This window comes from Nymphalis io, chromosome 15 (assembly GCF_905147045.1).
Source record: "Nymphalis io chromosome 15, ilAglIoxx1.1, whole genome shotgun sequence".
Taxonomy (NCBI): domain Eukaryota; kingdom Metazoa; phylum Arthropoda; class Insecta; order Lepidoptera; family Nymphalidae; genus Nymphalis; species Nymphalis io.
The window spans coordinates 7,724,397-7,741,860 of record NC_065902.1 but is presented as its reverse complement, the minus strand read 5'-3'; the positions used below and the strand labels follow the sequence as shown (position 1 = coordinate 7,741,860).

The 17,464-nt window shown below is 35.0% G+C and overlaps 1 long non-coding RNA gene across 1 annotated transcript; it reads right to left on the bottom strand.

Moving 5' to 3' along the window:
* Nucleotides 1–4,815: 4,815 nt before the first annotated feature.
* LOC126773702 (uncharacterized) lies at nucleotides 4,816–17,239 on the bottom strand. The gene is made up of 2 exons (XR_007669762.1): nucleotides 17,104–17,239; nucleotides 4,816–4,990 (listed from the first exon to the last, which is right to left on the bottom strand). It is a non-coding gene; the product is annotated as an uncharacterized LOC126773702 (long non-coding RNA).
* Between the last annotated feature and the right edge of the window lie 225 nt (nucleotides 17,240–17,464).

Sequence of the window (17,464 nt, the reverse complement as noted above, 5' to 3'; positions counted from 1 at the left end):
ATAGAATAAATATATGTCCATAACAAAGTCTTGAGAGTTTATAAGTTTTTTTTATTTGTAAAGAAATTCCTTATCTCACGGTAAAGTGTCTGGAGTTTAGTACATTCATAGTAGTAGTACCTACTACTATGAATAATAGTAATAGTAGTATAATGAAGTAGTAGTAAACTAATTCTCTACAATAAATTGTTTGAACGTAAATTATGTGTTTGAGTCAGTCGCAATAAGCCTATAATAAATAATGTTTAAGAGAACTTTATTCGAATTAATAAATAGTTACAATCCCAATCAAGTCTTTTAACCATCATAGTTTGGTTCGTCGAGCCGGATAATACGGTGCATTGTTTCTCGGAAGCCGGCCGACGAGCGATAAGGATTGCAGTAAACATTTTTTTTCATACGGACTTCTATGCGTTAGTGAAAATACAAAAGAAGTTTTTTTGTATGCAATTTTGAGCATCGGCGACGCGTGTGACTTATTTAACAAAGTTAAAGCAATTATTAACATATTAAATAAGATAAAATTAATTTTTCTGCTATGTCTTTGGTGGAAAATTTAATTGCAACGAGTGACGATTTACACCAACAATAAGAAAAGGCTCAAATAAATCATAAAAATAGTCCGAAAATAAGATTGACAACTATGGATCAAAAAACTAAGTTACCATATTTCGTGGAAGACAATCACAATCAATATGAGTTCTTAATTTCGAGTTAAGAAGCGTCCTAATAGACGCATTGGAGAACGTTGTATCTACAAGTAGTTACAGAAAGTTCGAGCACGTTTCTTCGGATATACTTAGTCTTCTAACTCGACCAACACTGAAGTAAAGTACCTAAGATTAACCTACCTACTTTCTCCGGTGCTTATGAAGACTGGCAGTCATTCGAAGACGTGTTTTTATCGCTGATTCGTAGGAACAATAGACTTAGTGATGTGCAAAAGTTATATTACTTGAAATCGTGTGTTGGTGGAGAATCAAAAATTGCTGTTAAAAATTTTCAAGTCATAGAGAAGAATTATAGTGTAGTTTATGAAACATTAAAAAATTGATATTCACATAAAAGACTAATTGTAGACACTATTTTGAAAAAAATATTTTGTATAAAAGGGTAACAGCAAACCAATTAAAACATTTAATCGATAGTGTACAAGAATGTTTAAGTTGTTTACAAAATTTGGATATTGTTTCGTGGGATCCGATATTAATATTTTTAATTTCACAGAATTTAGACTCAGAGAAGGCAGAGGATAAAGAGATAGGATAAGAGCAGATTGAGAATAAGGATTGGGAAAAAAATTTAGTACTGAATACTAAAAGGAATTGCCTTCATTTAAAAGTTTAATTAATTATCTTAAATCTAATATTCAAATTTTAACGCGCGCCACACGGGATCGTTCTTTTCGTGTCAACTCTGTGCAAAATATACGTTGTAGTTTTTGTAATCGAAATCATTATTTGTATAGTTGTAAAAATTTTATTAAGCTAGATCCTAGTGACAGGTCTAAGTTCAACAACAACAACAGTCAATTACGTGGTACGGTGGTTGGAGGTATGATCTGAAATTTAATCTTTCTGTAAGGGCATATGTATTATCATCACACGTGATGACAACATTTCCATGCCAATCACTCAAGCCAAGGTGATACTGGAAACATTTGAAAGGTCTTATCCGCATTATCATATTGCCATTATTAAAATATATATATATTTCCTACAGAAGAATTATAGAAGAGTATATACTACTAAATCATATGGAAAAAGTTCCAGAAAACGCAAGAAATAAGAAAGCTACATACTTACCTCACCATGCAGTACGCTGTAGAGGTCATTAGGGCCAATAGCAACTAGACAGTTCGAAAAAAAACCATGCAGTCATCAAAGAAGAAAGTGAACAAAATTCTGAATTGTATTTGATGCTTCTTGTAAAGGTTCAAACGGATAACAGTTACAAAGAAGATCTTAGAAGTCTTGTCAGGAGATGGCGTTTGAAACCAATTTGCTTCGTGGCAGTATATCTGCCACCAATAAATACGGATACTGATTTTAAAATACTTACACCTGATCATTTTTTAATTCGTGAAACACCTGTTACGAACCGAGTCGAAATCTGCGTGATTTTAATTTAAGTAATTTATCAAGGTGGCAATATGTACAAAGATTAGTTAGGGATTTTTGGCATCAATGGCAAACTGAGTAATAAATAGGTTGCAAGAACGTTTCAAGCAGCTAAGGGATTTTAAAGAGTTTGAGTTAGGGAATATTGTACTATTGAAGGATGTTTATCCTTTGGTGTTTTAACACCAACCAAGTAGTCACTTGGTTGTGTCGTAGCTAAACAATCGGTCCAGATCATGTTACAAGAGTATATAGTGTAAAATGTGGGAGTGATAAAATTAAATGATCAATATCAAAACTTTGTTATATGCCTTTAGAAATTATTATAATATAAAACAGTAACAGTAACAGCCTGTTATTGTCCCACTGCTGGGCTAAGGCCTCCTCTCCCTTTTGAGGAGAAGGTTTGGAGCTTATTCCACCACGCTGCTCCAATGCGGGTTGGTAGAATACACATGTGGCAGAATTTCAATGAAATTAGACACATGCAGGTTTCCTCACGATGTTTTCCTTCACCGTTAAGCACAGCAAGCAAGTTATAATATACTATTTACGAATTATATTGTTCGATTCATACTGTCACATAAGAATTGTTAATTGGTTAATAAGTTTTAATTTAACAATAGCGATTTTAGTTAAAGGTTTCATTTAACATTGTACCAATAATTAAATAGTAGGTATAGATAAAACTTTAAAAGTGTAAAATTGTATAAGTATAGGTAACATGACATTGTTTAATGCCGTTGAGCATATTGAATTGTAAGGTGAAATTCTGTACACCATTTCTGTATTGTGGTGAACTGCAGACCTAAATATATGCATATCTCTATATATGTAAACTTAGAATATTTTTGTTACGTATATTCGTGATTTAAAGGACTATCCTTTAGTGGGCAGTATGTTCGGACGTAAATTATCGTCGGTTCTTGGACCCTCTTCTTTACACCCAAATGAATTTATTGATCGACCTTAAAGGGTGTCTTCCTGTGCAACTCGAGATCTCACTCAGCCTCAATAGTACAGGCGGCGTGCAGCTCACAGCGTCCAAGGGGGTTGATACCGCGTCCAATATGACCGAGGCCGTCGAAAGAAAAAACACGAAACACTTCCCTTAAGGTTTTTGAAAACAACGACTTTGAGAATAGTCGTCTGCTATCCTATTTTTATTTGGTTATTCACTTTAAGACATCTGACCTAGACGTAACTGTTCCATATTACGTAAAAATTAACTATAAAATGCATCATAAGAAAATGTAAGCTACCTCATTTCATTTAATTAAATTAATGTTGACTTCTTACATAAATTACATAAGCGAAAATGTAACTGCATAAAAATAAATATTTACAAGTTTTACTACAATAAATATGTATTTAAGTCTAATAAACCTATTAATATATATATAATATATATAACTAATAAAATTCGCCTAAATTAATATATATATATATATAATGTCGAAAGCCACATCTTCCCAATCTAATATTATTAATCGTATAGTCCTTTCCACTATTTGACTTAATGTTTTATTCCAATATTTTAATACTACCAGAAATAAAAATTGTTATGTAGGTAAGAGAGTTTACTATATTTTTTTCATAATCTCTAAAAAAAATATTAATCTGAATTTTTTTTCAAAATTATATTTTAAGTCAAGCATTTTATAAAATCCATTTTAAAATTTTATTGCATTTTTTAAATAACGTAACATTCGTAGCTTTCGTAAAATGACTAATAAAACTGAAATGCAAATAAAATAATATCAGTTCTTCTTTGAATATTAATTAATTTCATTTATAAAAGTCGACAATAGAATATCAAAAATAAAATAATAATGTGTCTTTTTCATGAACAAAAAAAAACTTAATCTTATTAATTTCGGAATTTATGTTCCAACTATAAAACGATATTTTGTTTATTATTATTGTTTACAGGCTTAACGATCAAAGCAGCTATTAATTTTTGATAAGCACATACGTATCAATGCAAGCGTTCTAGTTTTCTCATTTCACATCCCAATCGCAGGAAAATTTTAACAGCCAAATAGAATTGCGCCATTACTCTTATCTACTGATAATTCACGCTATTTCGTCATAACTCTAACATATAATGGTACTTATTCAACTTTAAATACATTAATTAAGAAACCTAAAACTGATGAATACGTCAAAATCTTTGTACTTTCATGATGGTGACCACCATTAATTTATATTGGCTATAGAAACATTTATCAGAAATTATACCATTTTAAGACGTTTATAGAAATTCAAATTTGACTAGTGAGAGTAGTTTTTCTATTTTTTTTCTCACGCAAAATGCATTAAGCTGGACGAAAAGAAAAGTCGCAAGTTTTAATAATAACTTTATGTTGTCAACGAAAATTGTAATAAAGAATCGTTTACCATTTTAGTCAGTACACTTCAAAGGAACAGGACTTATTTTAAATTGGTTTGAATATCAATAGAAACCAAATCTGGCCACTTTCTGTATAATTGGAAACGCAGATCTTGCCAAATTATTCAATAAAACCTCGCCTTCAAACAATACTAAACTTTATAATAGCAGAACAAACTTTTAGGACTCTTTCTCGCAAAATATATTATTTTTATACTTTTTAGCAATCTATTTAGAAATAAAACTACACAAATATTTTAATAACCACCCGATCAAATAATGAAAAGACATGAAAACTTTAACCTCTTTTGTTAGATTTTTTTATTGGGGAACAAAGAAGTGCTTCCTGTAACAACAATTAACAACATTCTCACGTAACGAGATCTGTATTCTAGGAAACAAGTTAACATGGGTGACGAATCGTATACAATTTATCTCGCTTTATATCATTCTTCTCACTAGCGAAGCTCTTTCTTATCTGAAAAAAAAAACAATTTGATAAACAGCAATATAATATATTTTGCTGTGTTCTAGCTTGAAATTAACCAACCCAATTTCAACACAAGGACATACTATGGCAGTTACTAATTTTGACTGAAGGGGCGCAAGGCGGTAGATTAAGTGGTTATTATTTTTACACTATTAATTTCTATGGACGGTGGAAATAGTTGCATATAAGTAAGTAAATAAATAAATAATAATTTTATAATATTTGTAATTGAATTAAGAATCATTAACCTTTCTCGTTAATTTATAATTTTACACATTTATCCTATCATTGCATTTTGCTTAGCTCAGACGTAGCTTGTTAATGAATAAAAAAAGCTGTCTATTGCCGTATCAATCGCTCGTGTCAGCGTAATGTGGTGATTAATTATACAAATATAATATCCTGCCAGTATATTATTAAAAACGAACTGTTAAAAAATATTACCAAAATAATTAAATTTAACCGAGAATTATATTTGCTGTGATGGGGGTACAGTTCATGCGGATAGACAATAAGCCAAATTTAAAAAAGCATAGGAATATATATTCTTAAATAACCTCAACAAATAATTATTATGGTCATGTTTTTTATTGTGTTGGAGGAATGGAGTTAATGCTAAGCGCAAGTTAAAAAAGTAAAGGGATGCGTCTTGTACCTTGTTGCGAACCATTTGCTAGTTTGTCCGTGTCTCGAGCTTCTCCTCTTTTATGATCTTTTATCAATAATTATGCATAGTTACCGTTTTTATAAAACTTCTTTAGGGATAATTTATAGATAGATTTAATTTTTAGATTAATTATTATTACTACGACTGCCTCGTAGGTCTAGTGGCTAGATATAAGACTGCATACCCCGGAGGTCCTGGCTTTAAATTCCAGGTGGGGCCAATAAATAGTTACTAACCCAGTAGCTATTTATTGGCCCGAAAAATATCTGTCAAAAATTTTAAGTACCAGCCCAGAGTCTGAAAGTTGGAAGTGTTTACACTCCGGTGCCTCGGAAAGCACGTAAAGCCATTGTTCCTGCGCCTGAACTCTTATTATTAGATAGTGTAGAATTGCCGACCCATCATCAGCTTCGATCACTAATAAGTTTTTATTAGTGATCTAAGCCCATCGGATGTTTTTTTATGTAATAATAGGCAAACGATTATGAGGGTTAGGTAATAGAGAGAACAACTGTGTTTGCGCACACACTTGTGCACTATAATATGTCCTGCGCAGTTGTGTAATCTCTCTTGAGATTGACCACCATGACCGAAATCGGCCCGCTGGATTATTATTATTAGTGGGAGCAGACTGGTCAACGCGGCGCGGATTTTCACACAATAACTTATTTATAATAAATTCAGAATGATGATTGCACGTGCCGTCTGTGGCATGTTTTATATATGTTTGAGTTTAAGGATAAACTTCCGAACCAAAAAAACCAATCTTTTGAAAATTTATCCCTCAATATATATGTTAAAATTTCGATATCTCGTAAAATATTCAAATGCGACATAAATCGCTTGGATTGAAGTCTTATCAAAGCAAAGATTTGTGCCATATAACAAACAGTTCGCAATTCGGTTATCACCTTTGGGATGTACACCGGAGTGTGTAATAAGCTTGACTTTTAATCAGTAGCAGATTTTTTTATATATACTCTTTATTGCCAATATAGACAAAAATAATAGGAGTAAAACAAAAACAAAGAAAAGAAAAATGTACAATAGGCGGCCTTATCGCTAAAACAGCGATCTCTTCCAGGCAACCTTTGGTAGAGGAGAGAGATAGGATGGTAGGGGTGTACAAATTATTTAATACATAAAAAAAAAATAGATACAATATATATATGTATACGATACATAAATAAATATTCCATAAATATATATTTATATAATAATATAATATTTATTTATTATTACAGATTTATTTATTTTCTAAGTATAGACCGTTAAATTTTTTTACCGTTTTCGTTATAGGTAAAACCAGGTATTATCGTAATTAATTATTGATATTTCTATATACTGAGATTCATTTCAATCAATAAAAGAGAATGAAGATTTTGAGAAATGAAGAATAGGCAATAATCTATCTATCTATCCGTGCAGTGACGGAGAAAGAATACATTTCACTGCCCCTCTCGTTCCCATGGGTGTCGTAAGAGGCGACTAGGAATATCTGAGCGACCATCTGCTCATCTGGTGGTAGGATGTTAAACATCCGCCTGGCTTGTTACCACCGTACGCATGGTGAAAAAGTCGTGAAGTGGCTTGCAGCCGCGTTTCGAGGTCAGCCAGCGTACAGCCAGTGCCCGAGCGAGTATTGCCGCGATGGGTGTTGGTCCAATGGAGACGGCTGTTGAATTAATGCCGGGGGAAACTGTATTGACCTGCCGGACAGGGAGACCCGAAGAAACGGCTGTTCCGCTGGCCACCCGTGGCATCGTACAGGGGCCCGAGCGTGCCTAACCAGCTCGCGAGGCTGCCGTACCAGGCCACGCATAATCTCGGGGTGGACCGTCATGCTGGTTGGTGACCGGAAGGTGGGGTCCCGGTGGCCACTTCCGGGGGGTTTCGGGGACCCTTCCGTCCGGCGGGTTAGTGTATTTTTCCTTTTGGCAACCACTTGGGGAAACACGCCTCCACACTTTCCCATCCCTATCGTGGTAATACGTCGCTCGCTTCACGTCTCTTTTCCATTTTTTTCCCAAATAGTAGCGCAACAAAACAGAAATAACGGTCGTACAGCGGTGCACACCCTCACCATACCCTCGCTGTTTGAGGTCGAGTTCTCTAACATCCGTGGACTCCACGCTAACCTCAACGCTGTCCACCACCATCTCGAGTCAGCACGGCCAGCAATGTTGTTTCTCACGGAGACACAAATACTCCGTCCTGTCTATACCAGCTTATACTATACCTACCTATATACTACTATTATACCTATACCTTAATTATCCCGGCTACACGCTTGAAGAATCCTTTAAAGCGAAAGCCGGAGTATGCTTGTTCGTCAGGACAGATGTTTGCTGTCACCGACTGCGCTGCTTGAAGGACCCCTCCTTCTCCATGTTGGTGGTACGTGTGGACCTGGTTCGTCAGAGTCGAGTCTACGTGTGCCTCTACAGATCCCACAATGGTGACTTGGAGACAAGCCGATTATTTGACCATCTTAGTCGGGTGGCAGATGCTGCGCAAGAGCAATTTCCAAGAGCAGTTTAAAGCGGAATTTGTGTTTTTGGGGGATTTTAATGCTCACCACGAATCATGGTTAAACTCCCTCAAAACTGACCATGCTGGAAGGACTGTTCATGCTTTTGCTCTCACACATGACTTGACCCAACTGGTTGATCAGCCCACCAGGATCCCAGACATTGATGGGCAAGCACCTTCTCTACTGGACCTTCTACTGACTTCTCACCCGGTGGAATATCAGGTTGTGGTTCAAGCTCCTCTTGGTTCTTCGGATCACAGCCTTATATTTACCAGAGTGCCACAGGCCAAGCTGCCGCCACTAGCGGTATGCAAACGTCGCGTTTGGCACTATAAGTCGGCAGATTGGGACGGTATGCGCGATTACTATGCGTCGGTCCCGTGGAAGGAACGTTGCTTCAGTGGGAATGACCCGACAGCTAGTGCCCTGCTGTTGCTGACGAGATCATGTTGGGAATGGAATACTACATTCCTAGCTCAGATCTCGTCACTAAGGGTACGCGTAACCGTTGGTTCACTCGCGAATGTGCCGATGCTGTATCATCTAAGCAGGCGGCATATCGGAAGTGGATCAACGGCTGCATTAGCGGGGCATCTAACATTGACTCACTGAAAGCAAACTACAATAAAAATTCCAAGTCCTGTAGAAAGGCATACACGAGAGCGGATGCACAGCGCATTGTACAGATTGGTCATGACCTTGTTTCGCATCCTAGGGGCTCCCGTAGCTTCTGGCGTCTGACCAAGTCTGTGCAAAACAATTTCTGTAAACCTTCGCTGCCACCGCTCAGAAATCCGGACGGATCGCTAGCTCACAGTCCGCAAGAGCAAGCCGATCTCCTGGCTAAACTCTTTGCCGATAATTCCGTCATCGATGATTGTAGTGCGTTGCCACCTAAAATACCTTCATGTGGCCATACGATGCCTGACATCAAAATCAGGCAATGTGATGTGCGTGCGGAGCTGCAATCACTTGATGTACGGAAAGCTAGCGGTCCCGATAGAATACCAGCCATAGTGCTGAAGAAGTGCGCAGCGGAGCTGTCTCCTGTGTTAACGCGCCTTTTCCAACTTTCTCTCTCTTCGGGATGTGTGCCGGAGGCTTGGAGAAGAGCTAATGTGCAAGCGGTTCCCAAAAAAGGGGATCGGTCTGACACCTCAATAGCTAATCATCAATAGCTATCACCTCAGTACTTTGTAAGGTGATGGAACGGATTTTAAACAACCATCTGATCCATTACCTAGAAGATCACTGTCTAATTAATGATCATCTGTACGGGTTTCGACCAAAACGGTCCACAGGTGATCTTCTAGCGTACGTAACCCACCTCTGGGGTGAAGCTATCGACAAGCATGGAGAATCGTTGGCTGTCAGCCTTGATATCTCCAAGGCTTTCGACAGGGTCTGGCACAGAAGTCTTCTCTCCAAGCTGCCGGCATATGGTCTGCCTGCTCAGCTATGCACCTGCATTGCCAGCTTCCTACACAAGCGTAGCCTTCGTGTTTTAGTTGATGATTGCGCTTCACAATTCTTTGTAGTGAATGCTGGGGTCCCCCAGGGATCTGTGCTATCTCTGACACTCTTTCTTTTGCATATATTTATATATCATTGGATATGCTCTCTCTTGCATAGCAATGTATGTTACATTGCTATGCAGACAATAGTACAGTGCATGGTGGATACCACGGACGCGCAGTGGCTGGGCGAGCGGAAATTGAGGAGAGGCAGAAGGATCTTGTCATTGAACTCGATAGGACATTAGAGCTCATCGCTAAATGGGGCTCTGATAATCTTGTTGAGTTTTATGCCAAGAAAACACAGGTATGCGCTCTCACAGCGAAAAAGTCAACATTTTCCCCTCTTCTATCCCTCTGTGGTACTCCGCTGGTGATACAAAGCAAAATCGCCATGCTGGGGATTGAAGTTCGCTGCGACCTTAGTCCAAGGGATTACATCGAGGCTGTTATAAAAACAGCTTCACGGAAACTCGGAGTTCTGAACAAGGTGCGACGTTTTTTCACGCCACAACTACTTTGCCTGCTGTACAAAACACAGGTACGGTCTTGCGTGGAATTTTGCTCGCACCTTTGGGATGGCTCCGCTAAGTACCTACTGGAGGCCTTGGATCGGTTGCAGCGACGTGCGGTCCGCATTATTGGCGACGTAAAGGTCACAAACACCCTCGAACCTTTACAATTGCGTCTAGAGATAGCAGCACTGAGCGCTTTCTATCGACTGTATAACGGCGAATGCTCTGAGGAATTATTCTCTCTAATTCCTGCTTCCCCCTTCCTTCTTAAGTCCACGCGAGCTGGTTCTCGATGTCACCGCCTAACTGTGACATCAATTCCATCGCGAACAAAGAAATTTGGCAACTCCTTTCTTTGTCGCACTTCCAAAAAATGGAATTCCTTACCAGCTCACGTGTTCCCCTCCTCTTACAAACCGGGTTAATTCCTTCAAACGAGGTGTGAAGAGGCATCTTGCGGGCCGGCAAGGCGAAGGCGGCTAGTGCAGAACGTTTTTCCCGTCTGTACTGGCCGTCGTCGCGTTTGGACTCTACTACCACTTACCATCAGGTGGAGTAGTCATTTGCCCTCCCGGCGAATATAAAAAAAAATATATCGTATTTTTTACTTTTGTGTCTTTACAATTATATAGTTTATATAAATACATATCCAGATCTTTATTAAGTATTTAAATAAAAAATATTAAAATATTTGATCATACTGATGGTACTTTTAAAAACATTAAATTATGTTTCCAAAAATTTGTTTCACTCTTCATAGGTATAATAAACGGAATAAGACTGGAGAACTATTAAAAAAAAATATTTCCTCCCTATGCACATAATATATAAACCATGCGTTAATGTGTGCATTTGCATTTTTTACCTTATTCAGACAATCTGTCTAAAAAAAAATTAAACGTTAAATAAAAATAACAAATTTAAAGTCACTCCGCACAGGTCACTTTTATGGCATCAGCGTCTGTAAATATTTTTCTGCGTGCCAAACTGCTCGTCAAACGTTTATAACAACAACAAAAATATGGATATCTAATATGTAAGTAAAGATGAAAAAGTATATAAATTCATCTATTTACTACAATAATATTAAATAAATTTTATAGGGTATATTATTGTATAGTAGCATAATTATTCGTAATTTTATTAAAAGTAATAACTTGTTATTGACAATTTGCTTTATATGGATGTAATTTTCCGCAATGTTATTATCTATTTAATACATCTAGAAAGCAAACAAACTACGTCAACGTTTTCATACATGTTCGATGCAATTCCAAAAACTAGACGTAAAATGATATTTTTCTAACGCCGCACCCTCAAAGTGTTTCTACTACCCTGAATGCATTTCAATAAACCGTGTTTAAATAAACAGCATCAAAGGAAAATATAGGAAAAGTTTCTGCTAAGACCTTGACTATGCTCATGGCCGTGGAAAATATAGCCCCCGGGAGTCTATTCCAAGAATAGCAAATGCAGTCAAACGCCAGTTACTATAATCGAGTGCATTGATGTGCATTATCCATGTTGATACTTTATAAATTACTATAAATAAATGATCGCTGAAATACCTTGAAACTATCGGTAAATATCGATGTCACGAAAAATTCTACGAAAAGAATAGGCGTGTTGACGTTATTTAATGACACTTGGTCTAATTTGTGTAGTATAAAAGATAACGTCCGTTAAAAGTCAATTACGTGTAACGGTATGAGTTTCTGTGAGTTCATGGAAATTTTCTGTATATAATAACAATATATAATAATTTTAAGTATCTATCTAAATTTTTAAATTTAGATAATTAAATAGATAATTTAATAAGTTCAGCATCTGTAGTTTTAAGTTATGTTATATATATATATATATATATATATATATATATATATATATATATATATATATATATGAGATAAAATGAGATAGATATATATATATATATTTTTTTTTTTGAGAGAATCAATTTAATATGTCTAGAAAGGTAAAAATAAATTCACTGATCATGTCGCATTGCCGTCTCATCTGAGCACCTCTGTTTCTGCACACGCTTATGAACTATAACACCTATGTACCTATGTCCTGGGCAGTTGGCTAGCCTCTTGTTAATGGCTGCCGTGGTCAAAATCTGTCAGAACTCTGAGAATATCACCATTATCATCATATAATATATGTTTCTTAGTCCCAGTAAGATACAAGTGAGGTCGCTCAAGGTTGTCTTAAGGTGAATTTTGCCTAAGGTACATAAAGTCAAGCTTCTCAAGTTCTACGTATACTTGTAAATTTGTTCTTCATATTATTAATCAACTTAAATTATTAAAATAGCTTACCTTATAATATTAAGCATCCGATTGAATTACTCTTTCGTCATTATCATTACATGGTCTCAAGATTAGCGAGACGTTACATACATTCCGCTACCCACGCAATTATACACAACACACACATACGTAATTACACAGCAACCTTTTATAGCCATTTGATTCTCCATTGAATGATTTTATTAAACATTAATAGAAAACTAAGTTCTTCCCGTGACTACGTCCGCATTAAAAAGGCATATTGATCAATACAAGTTTACATAGATGATAAAAAACATGGAGCTAGGTCTATTTGCTGATATACCCAGGTACGATATATATATTTAATTGGTGGAATAGAGTAACGATTGAGTGCCGGCTTTTCTCTGGTAATCTACATTCTGAACCAGTAATAGGCACTTAATAAACCTGAAAAAAGCACAGAGATAAACCCCTTTTTATATTAATTAAAGAATCATAATCTTTCGTTTTTTTAATTTTTGAATGTATTAAATACATCTATATTATTTTAATCAATCAATTGCAACGAAAAAAATACGCAAAAAATCATTTAACAATAAAATCGTTATGCCTACAATTATATAATTTTAAACAAGTCACATATGCTGGTTCCCGGTGTTATTATGTTTCGCAGCCCTCTCATTATATACATTCTCGAAACTATGGAAGTAATACTCTTTTCAATACATATCCTGCTTATAAGGAGTAGATTAAATAAATCAAGGCATCAAGCGTCTTTGAATACGACACTTTGGCTTAAGATCAATTCTTATTACCGTCAGATGACTCAGAACATAATACGATCTGGAGTGTTGCCAGGCTTCTAACCTACGCTACAGTCTTTCACCAAAAATTCCCAATTTTACGACTTCCACAAAAAGCGCGCATTACGAGGTGTGCGACGTCGTGCACGTCTGGTTCCACAAACAACAATAACACAGTAATTCTGGTGATTTATTTTCCCGTCTGTTCGTACGTCTAAGGATTAATAAGAATGACTGAATGAACAGAAAAAAATGACATTATTTCAAGTGCTCATTTTTGTATTTGTATTTTATACAACACTTGTATTTAGACAGTTTACCGCGAAACGCCCTCAGTCGTAAACATACCCACATCCTGTCTCACGTGGTGTGCACCACAGCATTATAAGATGAAATCACGTGACATTTAGTTACATTTAAAATATTTCGTTAGTAAAATTCATTGTCTTTACTGAAAAAATCCAAAAGTAAATATACATATGAAGAGTAGGTATAAAAATACACAAATAAAAATTCTGCTTTATGTTATCGTTTTAAAAAAAGTTAACATAATTTTTAACCTAAAAACTAGTTTTAAACGAAGAGAGTAATAAAAATTTAATTTTTGTAAAATATATTAATTAATTAATAGATAGGTGTCGGTCATGCTATATGAGTATATACATTCGGTTCGAAAATTTACTATTGTTTAGAAGATACAGTGAATAAAAGCTTTATTTATGTTATGTTATGCTATGTATATGTATTATAATCGCGTATAAAAAAAATTAAAAAACTACCATAACAATTAAATTTTGAGGAATATAAAGATTCTTCTTAACACAATGCATAATTGCAGATATTAGTTAAATCTAAAAATATTACCCTATTTATATATAAAATAAAAAGCTACCAAACTTCGTTTACTCTGGTGTCTGCGGCGAGCCCACGTTAAATATTGCTAGAATGCTTAAGAAATTTTTTTTTTTAAGCTGTGACCCAGCAACAAAGGTGACAAACGGGGTCGTAAAATACGAAAGTAATAAAACGTGTAAATGCTTGGGCTTCGATACCTGTTCTTTTATAAATATGTATGCAGTTCATTGCTATGGCAGTTCTTGGTTACTATGCGAGTAACTCTTTAAATAAGTTTGTTTGCTTTTAGAACTAAGGTCTACTACCACCGTTATGATATGGCTGAACATAATGTGTTAGTTTTTAAAGTTTTTGAATTTACTTATCCTTTTGTCCACTTAATGCTGTAATGAGAAGATGTTAACAATTCCTAATTAAGTAACAACAGCAGAATTTCAGAAATAGGTATATTTTGGTCAGATGACAACAAGAAAGTCTCTAAATTCGTTTATGTTACATCCCCTTTTATAAACTTTTAAGTAGTGACGTCGTAACGTAATTTCTAACAAATTTTAAATAATCAAATTTATTGAAAAATAATGATGTAATATTGGATTTTAGATAATTGGTAGCAGTAATCATAAATAAATTCAATCACACTTACTTCATATTTTTTACCGTCCCCATGACTTGATGAGATCTGAGTAAAACAGAAATAGATATTAAATCGAAAGAAATATATACGGGCTTGCACAAAACTGGTAGGGTTTTGAATTAGTCAAAAAGTGTAATTACGTTAAAAAATAGAAGTTAAGGTTATGCCAGCACTATTGTTAATATAATAGCATAAATGTTTTGTAATTTTCAATAAATATATTATAAAGATTTTGCTGAAAAATAAGGTAGATTAAATGATTAGTGCGCCAAAGCAATTTTGTTGCTTTAAAAAACGCTCCCAGACAACCTTTGATCCACGACACATGAACACGTCAGGACTGTGACTAACTAGTTACAAAATATTAATAATTGTGTATGCGATCATATAGAATGTCATTAATTAGAGAATTTTTATATATTTGCCAGTACGCGAGGCGTAGTCTCAGGGTGGGTATTAAAAGTGGCTTATGTCCGTTTTGCTTCACAAATGTTATCACAATGTTCAGTAATTTAACCTTGAAAACATGATACTTTCACATTCATAATATTAGCGTAGATATATATTAAGAGATATAAGAAACTCAAGACTAACTTATTGTGGTAATGTTACAGAACATATATAAATTTGCTTAAGTAACATTGCTTATAAAGAGCTCTGTTAATAATATAACGTATTACGCAACTAACTTCATGTGTTTACCAATATTTAGTCGGTTTAATTTTAGGCGTCCAACCCAAACACCTGATGATCTTTTCATGGCTGTCTGACAAACGTCCCTGGACGGCTTATTCGTACAGGTGACCCAGATAAGTTGGCTCACTGTTGCAGTTCACTGCCCTATTGAATGTATTAATATATTATTAGCCACTATACATTATTGTCTTGATCATGGATGAAATAAAAAGTAAGGAATATATATATATATATATATTTTGCAAACCTTTTATGGCAACAGTTAGACTATTCTATTCTGTAAATTTGTAACAGAATATTTTATAATTTTTTATATATATTAGTTGTGTCTCCATTAAAGTACATTTGCCCACTCTAAAAACTAAAATTGCGAATAAAAATTAGACACGTACTCACATCATTATGATAAGTAACGATTAAAGTAGTCTTATGAAGTAAGTTATTGTATTGTGTGTTTCACTTGATGATAAAGGGCTTTATGCGAGCCAGTCTGAGTAGGTACCACCCACTTATGAGATATTCTACTGCCAAACAGCAGTACTTGGTGTGTAATGTGTTCCGGTTTGAAGGGTGAGTGAGCCAGAGTAGTTACAGGCACAAGAGACATAACATCTTGGTTCGCAGGGTTGGTGGCGCATTGGCGATGTAAGCAATGGTTACATTTCTTACAATGCCAATGTATATGGCCGTTGTTGGCCAAATGGCATCAGGTGGTCCATATGCTCGTCGACCTACCTATACTATAAAAAAAAGGAACATTATTCTTCTTGAAAATCATAAATCAGAAGTCTCAGAATGGTCTGTTCGTTTATATATAGGTACATAACTGATTGAGCTTCAATCGGCTTTTTTTTTAATTTTTGTAAAATAATATGTTTTTTTCAGTGTCAGAGCGAACGTAATAGGTTGAAGACGCATTGGCGACGTAAGGAATGTTTTATATCTCTTACAGCGCCAATATCTTTGGGCGTTGATGAACATCCGTTGGTACATTTGCCCGTCCACCTTACTATATTATAAAAAAAAAATAAGTACGTATATATTTTAAATACCGTCCCTTATATGACAATAATTGAAAACCAAAAAAAAAATGTGGTCATGATTTGCGCCATAGCTAATTAAATACATGTAAAAAGATTAATAATATAATATCAAAATAAATATTTGTTAGAATGCTGATACAAATAATCTTCTACTAGATACATTTTTTTACTAGAAGTCGTGTAAGGTTATCGTGTATTATAAATCTATTAATTAAAAAAGAAACGATTCTGAGATGGCAGCTAATGAAATAGGTAGTCACGTGTTAATTGTAAAACGATCGCAGACAGCAGGGCGACGCGGCGGGTAAAACCGCACAGAGATACCGGCTCTATGTCTACAGCCAACATTTACAATAATTATATACTTCCATAGTACATACTAGGACGAACAGAGGTCGAGCTTTGAGAATGACTTTGTCTCCAAGCATTATAAATAATATTCTTATATATATGTACATATAGTTATATGCTCTGGTAAATACAATGTAATATTAAAACAGTTAGGTATAATGATGTATAAATGTGGTTCTATTAAGCGATCTAATCTACTAATTAAAGCCTTACTTACATATAAACATTGTTTAGCTGTTTTTGGTTAAACAATGACTTCTCTCTTTCTGACATCATTTGATTTGAGATTCGAAAGAAGAAGACGCAACAATGCTTGTATTGTAGCTAAATCAACCACTAAACAACATTTTTATATACGACCTCTTTTTATATAAAATAAAATGTTGCCATTATATTAAATTATTTAATACAGAGCGGAACTAAGGCAAATGGTAGTTATATTAATTATGTATATTATAATTATAAATACTGCACAAATATTTGATATATTGTAATGCGTATATGAAGTTATACATTTGCACGCTTGCAATATTTGGACGAGACTGAGTTTACTGATTGATTAATTAATTGTGTTGCAA